Source organism: Lampetra fluviatilis, chromosome 14, assembly GCF_964198595.1.
Source record: "Lampetra fluviatilis chromosome 14, kcLamFluv1.1, whole genome shotgun sequence".
Taxonomy (NCBI): domain Eukaryota; kingdom Metazoa; phylum Chordata; class Hyperoartia; order Petromyzontiformes; family Petromyzontidae; genus Lampetra; species Lampetra fluviatilis.
The window spans coordinates 192973-208339 of record NC_136288.1 but is presented as its reverse complement, the minus strand read 5'-3'; positions in this window follow the sequence as shown (position 1 = coordinate 208339).

Below are 15367 nucleotides of genomic sequence, written 5' to 3'. Positions count from 1 at the left end.
GTCTCGCCAACGTGGAAGAGTAGGCCACATACCATTTGAGAGGGGCTCCCTCGAGTAGAGGCCCCTCTGCCAGCAGTGGTATGAAGAAGCACTTGCAGGGCTGCACCTTTACCTGTGTATTGACATAGAATGGTCACTACTGTGTCGGCCTGTACGAGGGCTGGGGGCCCCAAGGGGGTGCCTGGGGGGTCACGTGCTGGAGGGATCCGGACCTTCCCAGAGGTGGGGGAAGTGAGGCGTGTCCTGGGAAGGGAGGCGTGGCCTGAAGAGAGCCAGCCACGCCGGGGCGGAGCCAGCCACGCCAAAGCAGATATAAGCGTGGTGTGAACGCAGAGCGAGGCTGTTGTACTGTACTCCAAAGTGAAGACATCATCGGTCGTCAAGTCCCGAGTCGTCGTCCTGGGCCAGGCAGGCCGTTGCCTGCCTGGTCCAGTCTGTGTCGTGTTCCAGAGTGTTAGTGAGTTGAGGAAGGTGGTCACCACCTTATGTACAGTGTTATATTACTTACCGTTTAATAAATAGTGTTGCCTCCAAGCTGCGTGTGTGTGCACCTAATTCGGTCTTACTACATTTGGTGTAGAAGTGGTTATCGAACTTTCGCTGATTAATTTGAAGAAGCTGTACCCTTCGCTGCCATGGTGTAAAAGCTGGCAGCGAAGTGCAAGACCCAACCGGAGGTGCGGATGGACGGTGTGGGTTGCACCTGGCCTCTCCCTGCGACGACCCCGGAGTCCGGGGCCCCGGTGGTGTGCCCCGGGGGATGGGCGACTGCAGCCTGCATGGGAGGAGGCTGCGGGCCCGGGCTGGTCGCCATCGACGGCGAGTTGGAGCGACGTCGCTCGTCAACTCGACCAGCTGCTGGTGGCAAGGGAGTGGCCGGGTGTTGGTGAGTGATGGCGAAATTGCAAGATGACGCAGCTGTGGCGTTCGCGCCGTTTCGGCGGTGCCGGCGTTCCTGCCATTTCACTGCGGCGGCGTTCCCGCCAGTTTCACAGCGCCGGCGTTCCCGCCATTTGCACCATGCCGGCGGTTCCCGCCACTTCAACGTGCCACCGTTCCCGCCATTTTTCTACGTGCCAGCGTTCCCGCGGCGGCGGCGTTCCCGCCATTTCAACGTGTTGGCATTCCCGCACTTCCCACAGCCGCGTTCCCGCCATTTTCACCGCGGCAGTGGTTTCCCGGTGGCGGCGTTCCCGCCTTTTGCGCCTTGTGTGCTGCGCCGGCCTGGCGGCGCGCCGCTGCAGCCCTGTGATTACGGGCCTCCCTCCCCACATTGAAGTAAGAAGAGCGGGGGAGGGCATCGGTGGTGAGAGCGAGAGGGGCCCGTGATTGAAGAGAGGGTTTCGACGTTGGAGACACTGCTGGGAGGGACTTTTTCAGTTTGACTCTCCGGTTTTGTGTTCCTCGCGGACGGTTTTTCCCTCTGTTCTTTTTGCATTTTGGCTTGTGCGAGTGTTATTTGGTGTTATATTGTGGTTGTGATGTTGTGGCCAGGAAGAGGTTGGCTTAGGGCTTTTGGTTTGCTATTCATAGGGATGTTAGTTGGGTGCTTGGTGTTGTGGTGTGTTGCTGTGTGGCGTTTTTGATGCTTGGCGTAGGGGATTAGGATTGGTTTGTTGTTGCGGTTGTCTAGGATTGTTGTTGTTTATATGTGGGGACTGGATGGAGCATTGCGCCAAATGATTGACTGTACGAACTTCGTATACTGCATATACTGTATTAATCAATTCAGCGATTTTGGACGTTTGTGTCTAGTTTTTTTTTTGCTCTCAAAATTCGAATGCCCTGAGTCCCATGGTTAATGTTGAAGGGGATTTTTAAATGACAGGTTCGGTTTGTTTCAAACTCACTGGTTGGTTCCTGTCCGTTGTTGCACAGATGATGTCTTTTGTGCGGGAATGCTCCTTGTGTTCTACGTGGATCGGGGGTGCGTTTCCGTTAATTGCCGTCAAATTGCGTTGCTCTCTCCACTCGGTTGGTACAGCTGCATGCTGCAATGCGAGTCTCGGAGATGATGTGTACGGATACGGGATGTGAGGTGTATTGTTGTGACCATTGAATATTCGGGATCGTCACAAATTGTGCGTACCTGTTCGGCATTGGATCAGTTCTGTGGGGGATCATAATTCAAATTGTATGTGTTGTGATCGTGTTAAATTGCGATGGTGACATGCTGCCAGGGATTTGGAATTGTGCTGCTGGCTGTCACCTATCTTGGGGCGCAGGTCCTGACCAGGATGGCCCAGTGAGAGTTGCGTGTCTAACATGAACGTTGTGGTCCCGTCATGCTATGGCTGACGGCTTGACCTGACAGCCCGGAGATTGAAACACTCCGTGGCATGTCTAGCCTAGTGGGCTGTGCGCTCACATGGCTCGGAGAGTGTGGTCCCGTCATGCAATGGCTGACGGCTTGACCTGACAGCCCGGAGATTGAAACACTCCGTGGCATGTCTAGCCTAGTGGGCTGTGCGCTCACATGGCTCGGAGAGTGTGGTCCCGTCATGCAATGGCTGACGGCTTGACCTGACAGCCCGGAGATCGAGACACTCCGTGGCTTGTCTAGCCTAGTGGGCTGTGCACTCACATGGCTCGGGGAGTGTGGTCCCGTCATGCTGTGTCTGACGGCTTGACCTGACAGCCCGGAGATCGAGACACTCTGTGGCTTGTCTAGCCTTGTGGGCTGTGCGCTCACATGGCTCAGGGAGTGTGGTCCCGTCATGCTATGGCTGACAGCTTGACCTGATGGCTCGGAGGTTGAGACCCTCCGAGGCGCGTTGAAACAGTGGGCTGAAGATTCGTAAGGTTCAGGTGGAGTTGTCCTGTTACGTTGAGACTGTATCCCTCAGTTGTTAGGGTGCATGTTGTGCAGTGAGTGAACGATGGGTCGTCTCAGCTTGGTCGGTACAGCTATATGCTGCGATGCGAGTCTTGGAGAGAGACTGGGTCGTCTCAGCTCGGTCGGTACAGCTATATGCTGCGATGCGAGTCTTGGAGAGAGACTGGGTCGTCTCAGCTCGGTCGGTACAGCTATATGCTGCGATGCGAGTCTTGGAGAGAGACTGGGTTAAAATCCCACCGATATGGCCGACGCGTGCTGCTGGTTGTGACGCCGCGTCGGAAAGGCGGTGGGGTGGTAACATGGAAAATCCCCCCCCGATATGGCCGACGTGTGCTACTGGTTGTGATGCTGCGTCGGAAAGGCGGTGGGGTGGTAACATGGAAATTCCCCCCCCGATATGGCCGACGCGTGCTACTGGTTGTGACGCCACGTCGGAAAGGCGGGGGGGTGCTAACGGGTGACTGTCATTGCATGCGTGATTCTAACGGGGGGGGGGGGGGGCTGTGCTGGAGCGTAAGTGGGTTAGCCAGTTTTCATGTATATTTGTTGTTAATTCCCCGTTTTCTATGCGGTTCCCTTTTACCCTCGTCGATTCTGTATATATTACGTGATTGTATTTCTTATCGGTCGCCGGTCATTTATTGATGTTGCTGGTTCGGAGGCACACCTTTTCGATTTTTCACAGTTGTGTTACAGCCGGGGACGGCTGTGTGTTTATACAGGGGGGGGTGATGTAGTGACATAGAATGGTCACTACTGTGTCGGCCTGTACGAGGGCTGGGGGCCCCAAGGGGGTGCCTGGGGGGTCACGTGCTGGAGGGATCCGGACCTTCCCAGAGGTGGGGGAAGTGAGGCGTGTCCTGGGAAGGGAGGCGTGGCCTGAAGAGAGCCAGCCACGCCGGGGCGGAGCCAGCCACGCCAAAGCAGATATAAGTGTGGTGTGAACGCAGAGCGAGGCTGTTGTACTGTATTCCAAAGTGAAGACATCATCGGTCGTCAAGTCCCGAGTCGTCGTCCTGGGCCAGGCAGGCCGTTGCCTGCCTGGTCCAGTCTGTGTCGTGTTCCAGAGTGTTAGTGAGTTGAGGAAGGTGGTCACCACCTTATGTACAGTGTTATATTACTTACCGTTTAATAAATAGTGTTGCCTCCAAGCTGCGTGTGTGTGCACCTAATTCGGTCTTACTACACCTGTTTACACTCAAAGCTTTATTTGAAAAAACAACATGGCTCAATTCTTACGACGAGTCATAGGTCACAACCTGCTGCTCGATTGCGTATTTTAGCCTTCAAATGTGTGCTGAAAATTTCAGTCTACATTGTAAGTAATTACATTTTAGAATGCGTGAAAGTTATTTTATAATCTGTGAAAGTGTCGAAGACACACGAGCACAAATGTACTAATGAGTTTCCCTGTTTAAAAAAAGGTGCCAAAGTGACTCATTATTGTCATAAAAGCCGGTGTTAAATATATATCTACAAAATTACGTACGAAATTCTTAACAGGCGATAAAACATAATTGGTGTTAACAGCTGAACTTTTATCAAATCGTTAAATACAGCATGATATAACAGCAGTTTCAGTATCTGTTAGTTATTGGAGCTCATGGAAGAAAAAAATATAACACAGGAGAAAATGCATAGCTGCCTGCATTGTGTTTGAGTTCAGTACAACACTATATGCAATCCAGAGGTCACCGGTTTAGTTGAAAATGGCAGGTTTCTTAAAATCCTCCCCATCTCTCTCTAGCCAGCACCATAAATGAGTATAACACAGTCGATCATGTGTAGTCGGGTAAGGTGTGGGTACTCCTACTTTTCCAAGTCGTCTGGCGAGCGTTGAAGAATAGGCCAAATATCCTCTAGTACTGCCTTTGCCACCAGCAGTGGCATGAGCAAGCGATAGCTAGGCGGCACCATTACCTACGTTCACAAATGCTTTATGCTGCAACGTGTATCATATACTGCATTTTCGCCGTGCTGTAATTATCCATCGTAAAATCATCAAGTTTGTGACCTGTCTGCCCAACGTTAGTGCTCTCCCATCGTATGTGGGTTTCTACAGACAGTCCGGGTTATCTTCAACTCACATAAAAAGAGATCTGAATTAGCAAAAGCCTTAACCCGGCCCAAGCAAGACGGCCCTGACAAAACAAGACTACGGACTCAATGAGGATTTGTTCGGAAAACTAATTTTTTTACGATGTAATAATTTTTTCATGAGATGTTATGCAAAGTTTAATCGATGCAGTAAAATCTGACAGCTTGGCACACGCGGTCCAATAGACTGGCAATGTGTACATGGTGTACCATGGCCTACCAAGAGGGGGAGCTATGGTGGCAGATGTCTGGGGCAGAGTGACCTCGACTCAATTGCGATATTGGTTGAATAAGTTAGGGAATGTTCCCGACTACGAATGAGCAAATGAATAAGACTCTTCGTCTCATTTGGCAAGACATTAAATACTATTCGTGCCTGCTAAGTGTGCATATCAGTAAATTATACCTTTTATGAGTAAATGATCATGCCTACTGATGTTACCAATGCTGCCAGGAGTGAATGAATGAATGAATGCACGAACTTGCATGCCCAGCCAATGAATGCCATCAATCAGTGAGTAAACGAATGTCCATCCCACAGATGACCCAATCCTGGACTGCTTAAATAACCACGTGCATGGCACGTCCTTCTAAACCAGTGGTTCTTCACCTGGGGTGCACGCTGCACCCCCTGGGGGTGCGAGATGCCCTTTCTGGGGGTGCGAGACACGGTCAGATTTTTTTGAAGGCAAATTATCGAAACACAAATTAAGCACGGGCACGTAAGTACAACTACTTTGTTTTATCAAACCCCTATGTATTTATTAACATTTTTATATTTTTACGATTGAGAACCAAAGGGGGGCAAGGCTGCAGTAAAGATGAAGAACCGCTGTTTTCATAAACCAAGCCGCCGACACGTAAATACCGTAAGAGGTCTACAGGAGGCAACTTTTGTAGGCACTGAGAAGCCTATATACCCTGATATTGAAGCATTTTATATAATGACGTCAACCACCTACACATTACCATACAGGTGGATGGGTAGAGAGTGGGAGTATTGGAAGGGAAGGGAGATACAGCTTGATGGTTATGTGGGGCGATGTGTGCGATGGTGCTTATGAATTACGATGACTGTCACTTATGGTGACGGGTTCATAATGTGCCTGGTAGTGAATGTGAGTGATGAGTGTTTGGTGTTATTGTGCTGATGATGATGAGAGACGATGGTGATGATGAGATGATGTGTGTAATGGAATTAAAGACTGGTGATGGGGTCTATTATATGTGAGATGATGTTGGTATTAGTTTAGTGTGATGGTGCGAAATGGTGTGATGAGTGGTGAAGATGTTCATAATGGGTGGGATGCGTGGCGATTTGTGGTTACAGTGTTAACGAGTGTTATCAGTTGCGACGTCACTGAAGGGAGTGTGGGTTGTGGTGATTACGTTGAGTGGTAATTTTGTTGTTGTGTTTGATGGATGGTGATGGGATAACGCGGGTTGAGTGGTGATGTGGTATAAGGATGGCGCTGCTAATTCGCGGAGATGCGGCGACGGGTGGTGACGGTATTGTTAGGTATGAGTGTGATGCTTATGCGTGTTAGAGGAGCAATGGATGCTGATGGTAGTGATGCAGCAATAGGTGGTGATTGATAGCAATGATGCATGTGATGTATCTATGGTGATTTAGTGATATATGCTGATGTAGTAATAGGTGGTGTTCATGGTTATTTGCGACGTTGATAAGTGTGAGCAGTGAGTTTATTTTAAATAAGTGGGATGAGTGATAAGATTATGGTTGATGTGGATGCTATGGTGGCGATGTCTTGGGTTAAATGGGTGTGATGCAATAATGAATTCTAATAGTGTGTGCGAGATAATGATAGGTTGTTAGATAGTTATGTGGTTGTGTGCTTATGTGATATAATGTCTGTTCATGTACAGTAATACGTTTCTATATTGTTTATTGTTGGAGGCGAGTGTAGTTATGTATGATGACATGTCCACAGGTGTTGATGCGGTTGATGGGTGATGATGTGGGGGTCAATGGTGATATTTTGATGGTGTAATTAGTGGTACAGTAAAGTCAAATGGTGCTGATGGTGCTATGATGGGTGATGTTGATGGGTGTTATGATGGTTGATAATAATGGGCATGATGGGCAATATTGATGCGTGTGATAGGTGATGATGGATAAGATTTTATGAATAATTAGATTGTGATGTCGGGAAATGTTGTCGGTATCCGGTGATGTTGCTAATGTTGGTCACGCTGTTGAGCATGATGTTGATTGATATGATGTAGTGGATGGGCATGGAGCTGATGTTTCGTGTAGTTTCTGATGTCTCGTAATATAGTGATGTCGCTGATGTCTAGTGATGTTATGGGTTGTAGTGATGTGATGGCTGGTAATGTAGTGATGTTCCTAGTCTAGTAATGCAGTTATAAGCATTGATGTCCATTGTATCTCGTAATGTGCAGTGACATTCCTAGTGTATGGTGATGTAGTGATGTTACTGGAATCTGGTGTAGTCAGAATCATGATCTTTATTCATCCTAGAGAAATACGATGAGGAATGAAGCTCTTTTTGCACACACGTCCAGCAACGACGATGGCTAATGATGTTGCTACTTGGTGATTGTGTTTGCTGTAAGGGGGCGATATCCGCCAACGCGTGTGGGGACACCCTGATGCGGGGGACGCGCTGGAGCGATGTGCAGTGGTGTGGTTGATGGGAGGAGATGGATGGTGGGTGGATGTGGGGAGGAGGTGTGGATGGTGGATGGATGTGGGGAGGTGTGGATGGTGGGTGGATGGGGGGGCAGTGTGAATGGTGGGTGGATGGGGGGAGGTGTGGTTGGTAGGTGGGGGGGGGGTGTAGATGGTGGATGTGGGGAGGAGGTGTGAATGGTGGGTGGATGGGGGGAGGAGGTGTGGTTGGTGGGTGGATGGAAGGGTGTAGATGGTGGATGTGGGGAGGAGGTGTGGATGGTGGGTGGATGGGGGGCAGTGTGAATGGTGGGTGGATGGGGGGAGGAGGTGTGGTTGGTGGGTGGATGGGGGGGGGCAGTGTGAATGGTGGGTGGATGGGGGGAGGAGGTGTGGTTGGTGAGTGGATGGGGGGGGCAGTGTGGATGGTAGGTGGATGTGGGTGTGGTTGGTGGGTGGATGGGGGGAGGAGGTGTGGATGGTGGGTGGATGGGGGTTGTGTGTGGTTGGTGGGTGGATGGGGGGAGGAGGTGTGGATGGTGAGTGGATGTGGGTGTGGATGGTGGGTGGATGGGGGGTAGTGTGGATGGTGGGTGGATGGGGGGGCAGTGTGGATGGTGTGTGGATGTGGGTGTGGATGGTGGGTGGATGGGGGGTGTGTGTGGTTGGTGGGTAGATGGGGGGAAGAGGTGTGGATGGTGGGTGGATGGGGGGGGGGGATGTGGATGGTGGATGGGGGGAGGAGGTGTGGATGGTGGGTGGATGGGGGGCAGTGTGGATGGTGGGTGGATGGGGGTGTGTGGTTGGTGGGTGGGTGGATAGGGGCAGGAGGTGTGGATGGTGAGTGGATGGAGGGCAGTGTGGATGGGGGTGTGGATGGTGGGTGTGTGTGGATGGTGGGTGGATGGGGGTGTGAATGGTGAGTGGATGGTGGGTGTGTGTGGATGGTGGGTGGATGGGGGTGTGGATGGTGGGTGGATGGGGGGGGTGTGGATGGTGGATGGGTTGAGGAGGTGTGGATGGTGGGTGGATGAGGGTTTGTGGATGGTGAATGGGGGGAGGAGGTGTGGATGGGGGGGGGCAGTGTGGATGGTGGGTGGATGGGGGGGCAGTGTGGATGGTGGGTGGATGGTGGGTGGATGGGGGGGCAGTGTGGATGGTGGGTGGATGTGAGTGTGGATGGTGGGTGGATGGGGGGGCAGTGTGGAATGGTGGGTGGATGTGAGTGTGGATGGTGGGTGGATGGGGGGCAGTGTGGATGGTGGGTGGATGGGGGGGCAGTGTGGATGGTGGGTGGATGTGAGTGTGGATGGTGGGTGGATGGGGGGGTGTGGATGGTGGGTGGATGGGGGGGGGTGTGGATGGTGGGTGGATGGGGGGGCAGTGTGGATGGTGGGTGGATGAGGGGGCAGTGTGGATGGTAGGTGGATGTGGGTGTGGTTGGTGGGTGGGTGGGGGGAGGAGGTGTGGATGGTGGGTGGATGGGGGGCAGTGTGGATGGTGGGTGGATGGGGGGAGGAGGTGTGGATGGTGGGTGGATGGGGGGGCAGTGTGGATGGTGGGTGGATGTGGGTGTGGATGGTGGGTGGAGGGGGGGTGTGTGTGGTTGGTGGGTGGATGGGGGGAGGAGGTGTGGATGGTGGGTGGATGGGGGGGTGTGGATGGTGGATGGGGGGAGGAGGGGTGGATCGTGGGTGGATGAGGGGGTGTGAATGGTGGATGGGGGGAGGAGGTGTAGATGGTGAGTGGATGGGGGGGCAGTGTGGATGGTGGGTGGATGGGGGGTCAGTGTGGATGGTGGGTGGATGTGGGTGTGGATGGTGGGTGGATGGGGGGCAGTGTGGATGGTGGGTGGATGGGGGTGTGGATGGTGGGTGGATGGGGGGCAGTGTGGATGGTGGGTGGATGGGGGTGTGGATGGTGGGTGGATGGGGGGCAGTGTGGATGGTGGGTGGATGGGGGTGTGGATGGGGGGTGTGTGTGGATGGTGGGTGGATGGGGGGGGGGTGTGGATGGTGGATGGGGGTAGGAGGTGTGGATGGTGGGTGGATGAGGGTGTGTGGATGGTGGATGGGGGGAGGAGGTGTGGATGGGGGGGGGGGGGCAGTGTGAATGGTGGGTGGATGTGGGAGTAGATGGTGGGTGGATGGGGGGGGGTGTGGATGGTGGGTGGATGGGGGGGTGTGTGGTTGGTGGGTGGATGGGGAGAGGAGGTGTGGATGGATGGAGGGGCAGTGTGGATGGTGGGTGGGGGGAGGTGTGGATCGTGGGTGGATGAGGGGGTGTGTATGGTAGATGGGGGGAGAAGGTGTGTATGGTGGGTGGATGGGGGGGTGTGGAAGGTGGATGGGGGGAGGAGGTGTGGATGGTGGGTGGATGGGGGGGGGTGTGGATGGTGGGTGGATGGGGGGGTGTGGATGGTGGATGGGGGGAGGAGGTGTGGATGGTGGGTGGATGGGGGGGCAGTGTGGATGGTGGGTGGATGGGGGGGCAGTGTGGATGGTAGGTGGATGTGGGCGTGGTTGGTGGGTTGGTGGGGGGAGGAGGTGTGGATGGTGGGTGGATGGGGGGCAGTGTGGATGGTGGGTGGATGGGGGGAGGAGGTGTGGATGGTGGGTGGATGGGGGGCAGTGTGGATGGTGGGTGGATGGGGGGAGGAGGTGTGTATGGTGTGTGGATGGGAGGCAGTGTGGATGGTGGGTGGATGGGGGGGCAGTGTGGATGGTGGGTGGATGTGGGTGTGGATGGTGGGTGGGTGGGGGGAGGAGGTGTGGATGGTGGGTGGATGGGGGGCAGTGTGGATGGTGGGTGGATGGGGGGAGGAGGTGTGGATGGTGGGTGGATGGGGGGGCAGTGTGGATGGTGGGTGGATGTGGGTGTGGATGGTGGGTGGAGGGGGGGTGTGTGTGGTTGGTGGGTGGATGGGGGGAGGAAGTGTGGATGGTGGGTGGATGGGGGGGTGTGGATGGTGGATGGGGGGAGGAGGTGTGGATCGTGGGTGGATGAGGGGGTGTGAATGGTGGATGGGGGGAGGAGGTGTAGATGGTGAGTGGATGGGGGAGCAGTGTGGATGGTGGGTGGATGGGGGGTCAGTGTGGATGGTGGGTGGATGTGGGTGTGGATGGTGGGTGGATGGGGGGCAGTGTGGATGGTGGGTGGATGGGGGTGTGGATGGTGGGTGGATGGGGGGCAGTGTGGATGGTGGGTGGATGGGGGTGTGGATGGTGGGTGGATGGGGGGCAGTGTGGATGGTGGGTGGATGGGGGTGTGGATGGGAGGTGTGTGTGGATGGTGGGTGGATGGGGGGGGGGTGTGGATGGTGGATGGGGGGAGGAGGTGTGGATGGTGGGTGGATGAGGGTGTGTGGATGGTGGATGGGGGGAGGAGGTGTGGATGGGGGGGGGGGCAGTGTGAATGGTGGGTGGATGTGGGAGTAGATGGTGGGTGGATGGGGGGGGTGTGGATGGTGGGTGGATGGGGGGGTGTGTGGTTGGTGGGTGGATGGGGAGAGGAGGTGTGGATGGATGGAGGGGCAGTGTGGATGGTGGGTGGGGGGAGGTGTGGATCGTGGGTGGATGAGGGGGTGTGTATGGTAGATGGGGGGAGAAGGTGTGTATGGTGGGTGGATGGGGGGTGTGGAAGGTGGATGGGGGGAGGAGGTGTGGATGGTGGGTGGATGGGGGGATGTGGATGGTGGATGGGGGGAGGAGGTGTGGATGGTGGGTGGATGAGGGGGCAGTGTGGATGGTGGGTGGATGGGGGGGCAGTGTGGATGGTAGGTGGATGTGGGCGTGGTTGGTGGGTGGGTGGGGGGAGGAGGTGTGGATGGTGGGTGGATGGGGGGCAGTGTGGATGGTGGGTGGATGGGGGGAGGAGGTGTGGATGGTGGGTGGATGGGAGGCAGTGTGGATGGTGGGTGGATGGGGGGGCAGTGTGGATGGTGGGTGGATGTGGGAGTAGATGGTGGGTGGATGGGGGGGGGTGTGGATGGTGGGTGGATGGGGGGGTGTGTGGTTGGTGGGTGGATGGGGAGAGGAGGTGTGGATGGATGGAGGGGCAGTGTGGATGGTGGGTGGGGGGAGGTGTGGATCGTGGGTGGATGAGGGGGTGTGTATGGTAGATGGGGGGAGAAGGTGTGTATGGTGGGTGGATGGGGGGGTGTGGAAGGTGGATGGGGGGAGGAGGTGTGGATGGTGGGTGGATGGGGGGGGGTGTGGATGGTGGGTGGATGGGGGGGTGTGGATGGTGGATGGGGGGAGGAGGTGTGGATGGTGGGTGGATGGGGGGGCAGTGTGGATGGTGGGTGGATGGGGGGGCAGTGTGGATGGTAGGTGGATGTGGGCGTGGTTGGTGGGTTGGTGGGGGGAGGAGGTGTGGATGGTGGGTGGATGGGGGGCAGTGTGGATGGTGGGTGGATGGGGGGAGGAGGTGTGGATGGTGGGTGGATGGGGGGCAGTGTGGATGGTGGGTGGATGGGGGGAGGAGGTGTGTATGGTGTGTGGATGGGAGGCAGTGTGGATGGTGGGTGGATGGGGGGGCAGTGTGGATGGTGGGTGGATGTGGGTGTGGATGGTGGGTGGGTGGGGGGAGGAGGTGTGGATGGTGGGTGGATGGGGGGCAGTGTGGATGGTGGGTGGATGGGGGGAGGAGGTGTGGATGGTGGGTGGATGGGGGGGCAGTGTGGATGGTGGGTGGATGTGGGTGTGGATGGTGGGTGGAGGGGGGGTGTGTGTGGTTGGTGGGTGGATGGGGGGAGGAAGTGTGGATAGTGGGTGGATGGGGGGGTGTGGATGGTGGATGGGGGGAGGAGGTGTGGATCGTGGGTGGATGAGGGGGTGTGAATGGTGGATGGGGGGAGGAGGTGTAGATGGTGAGTGGATGGGGGAGCAGTGTGGATGGTGGGTGGATGGGGGGTCAGTGTGGATGGTGGGTGGATGTGGGTGTGGATGGTGGGTGGATGGGGGGCAGTGTGGATGGTGGGTGGATGGGGGTGTGGATGGTGGGTGGATGGGGGGCAGTGTGGATGGTGGGTGGATGGGGGTGTGGATGGTGGGTGGATGGGGGGCAGTGTGGATGGTGGGTGGATGGGGGTGTGGATGGGGGGTGTGTGTGGATGGTGGGTGGATGGGGGGGGGGTGTGGATGGTGGATGGGGGGAGGAGGTGTGGATGGTGGGTGGATGAGGGTGTGTGGATGGTGGATGGGGGGAGGAGGTGTGGATGGGGGGGGGGCAGTGTGAATGGTGGGTGGATGTGGGAGTAGATGGTGGGTGGATGGGGGGGGTGTGGATGGTGGGTGGATGGGGGGGTGTGTGGTTGGTGGGTGGATGGGGAGAGGAGGTGTGGATGGATGGAGGGGCAGTGTGGATGGTGGGTGGGGGGAGGTGTGGATCGTGGGTGGATGAGGGGGTGTGTATGGTAGATGGGGGGAGAAGGTGTGTATGGTGGGTGGATGGGGGGTGTGGAAGGTGGATGGGGGGAGGAGGTGTGGATGGTGGGTGGATGGGGGGATGTGGATGGTGGATGGGGGGAGGAGGTGTGGATGGTGGGTGGATGAGGGGGCAGTGTGGATGGTGGGTGGATGGGGGGGCAGTGTGGATGGTAGGTGGATGTGGGCGTGGTTGGTGGGTGGGTGGGGGGAGGAGGTGTGGATGGTGGGTGGATGGGGGGCAGTGTGGATGGTGGGTGGATGGGGGGAGGAGGTGTGGATGGTGGGTGGATGGGGGGCAGTGTGGATGGTGGGTGGATGGGGGGAGGAGGTGTGGATGGTGGGTGGATGGGAGGCAGTGTGGATGGTGGGTGGATGGGGGGGCAGTGTGGATGGTGGGTGGATGTGGGTGTGGATGGTGGGTGGATGGGGGGTAGTGTGGATGGTGGGTGGATGGGGGGGCAGTGTGGATGGTGTGTGGATGTGGGTGTGGATGGTGGGTGGATGGGGGGTGTGTGTGGTTGGTGGGTAGATGGGGGGAGGAGGTGTGGATTTTGGGTGGATGGGGGAGTGTGGATGGTGGATGGGGGGAGGAGGTGTAGATGGTGAGTGGATGGGGGGGCAGTGTGGATGGTGGGTGGATGGGGGGTCAGTGTGGATGGTGGGTGGATGTGGGTGTGGATGGTGGGTGGATGTGGGTGTGGATGGTGGGTGGATGGGGGGCAGTGTGGATGGTGGGTGGATGGGGGTGTGGATGGTGGGTGGATGGGGGTGTGGATGGTGGGTGGATGGGGGGCAGTGTGGATGGTGGGTGGATGGGGGGTGTGTGTGGTTGGTGGGTGGGTGGATGGGGGCAGGAGGTGTGGATGGTGAGTGGATGGGGGGCAGTGTGGATGGGTGGGGCAGTGTGGATGGTAGGTGGATGTGGGTGTGGATGGGGGTGTGGATGGTGGGTGTGTGTGGATGGTGGGTGGATGGGGGTGTGGATGGTGAGTGGATGGTGGGTGTGTGTGGATGGTGGGTGGATGGGGGTGTGGATGGTGGGTGGATGGGGGGGGGGTGTGGATGGTGGATGGGTTGAGGAGGTGTGGATGGTGGGTAGATGAGGGTTTGTGGATGGTGAATGGGGGGAGGAGGTGTGGATGGGGGGGGGGGGCAGTGTGGATGGTGGGTGGATGTGAGTGTGGATGGTGGGTGGATGGGGGGGTGTGGATGGTGGGTGGATGGGGGGGGATGTGGATGGTGGGTGGATGGGGGGGCAGTGTGGATGGTGGGTGGATGGGGGGGCAGTGTGGATGGTAGGTGGATGTGGGTGTGGTTGGTGGGTGGGTGGGGGGAGGAGGTGTGGATGGTGGGTGGATGGGGGGCAGTGTGGATGGTGGGTGGATGGTGGGTGGATGGGGGGAGGAGGTGTGGATGGTGGGTGGATGGGAGGCAGTGTGGATGTTGGGTGGATGGGGGGGCAGTGTGGATGGTGGGTGGATGTGGGTGTGGTTGGTGGGTGGGTGGGGGGAGGAGGTGTGGATGGTGGGTGGATGGGGGGCAGTGTGGATGGTGGGTGGATGGGGGGAGGAGGTGTGGATGGTGGGTGGATGGGAGGCAGTGTGGATGTTGGGTGGATGGGGGGGCAGTGTGGATGGTGGGTGGATGTGGGTGTGGATGGTGGGTGGAGGGGGGGTGTGTGTGGTTGGTGGGTGGATGGGGGGAGGAGGTGTGGATGGTGGGTGGATGGGGGGGTGTGGATGGTGGATGGGGGGAGGAGGTGTGGATCGTGGGTGGATGAGGGGGTGTGAATGGTGGATGGGGGGAGGAGGTGTAGATGGTGAGTGGATGGGGGGCAGTGTGGATGGTGGGTGGGTGGATGGGGGGTCAGTGTGGATGGTGGGTGGATGTGGGTGTGGATGGTGGGTGGATGGGGGGCAGTGTGGATGGTGGGTGGATGGGGGTGTGGATGGTGGGTGGATGGGGGGCAGTGTGGATGGTGGGTGGATGGGGGTGTGGATGGTGGGTGGATGGGGGGCAGTGTGGATGGTGGGTGGATGGGGGTGTGGATGGGGGGTGTGTGTGGATGGTGGGTGGATGGGGGGGTGTGGATGGTGGATGGGGGGAGGAGGTGTGGATGGTGGGTGGATAAGGGTGTGTGGATGGTGGATGGGGGGAGGAGGAGTGGATGGGGGGGGGCAGTGTGAATGGTGGGTGGATGTGGGAGTAGATGGTGGGTGGATGGGGGGGGTGTGGATGGTGGGTGGATGGGGGGGTGTGTGATTGGTGGGTGGATGGGGAGAGGAGGTGTGGATGGATGGAGGGGCAGTGTGGATGGTGGGTGGGGGGAGGTGTGGATCGTGGGTGGAT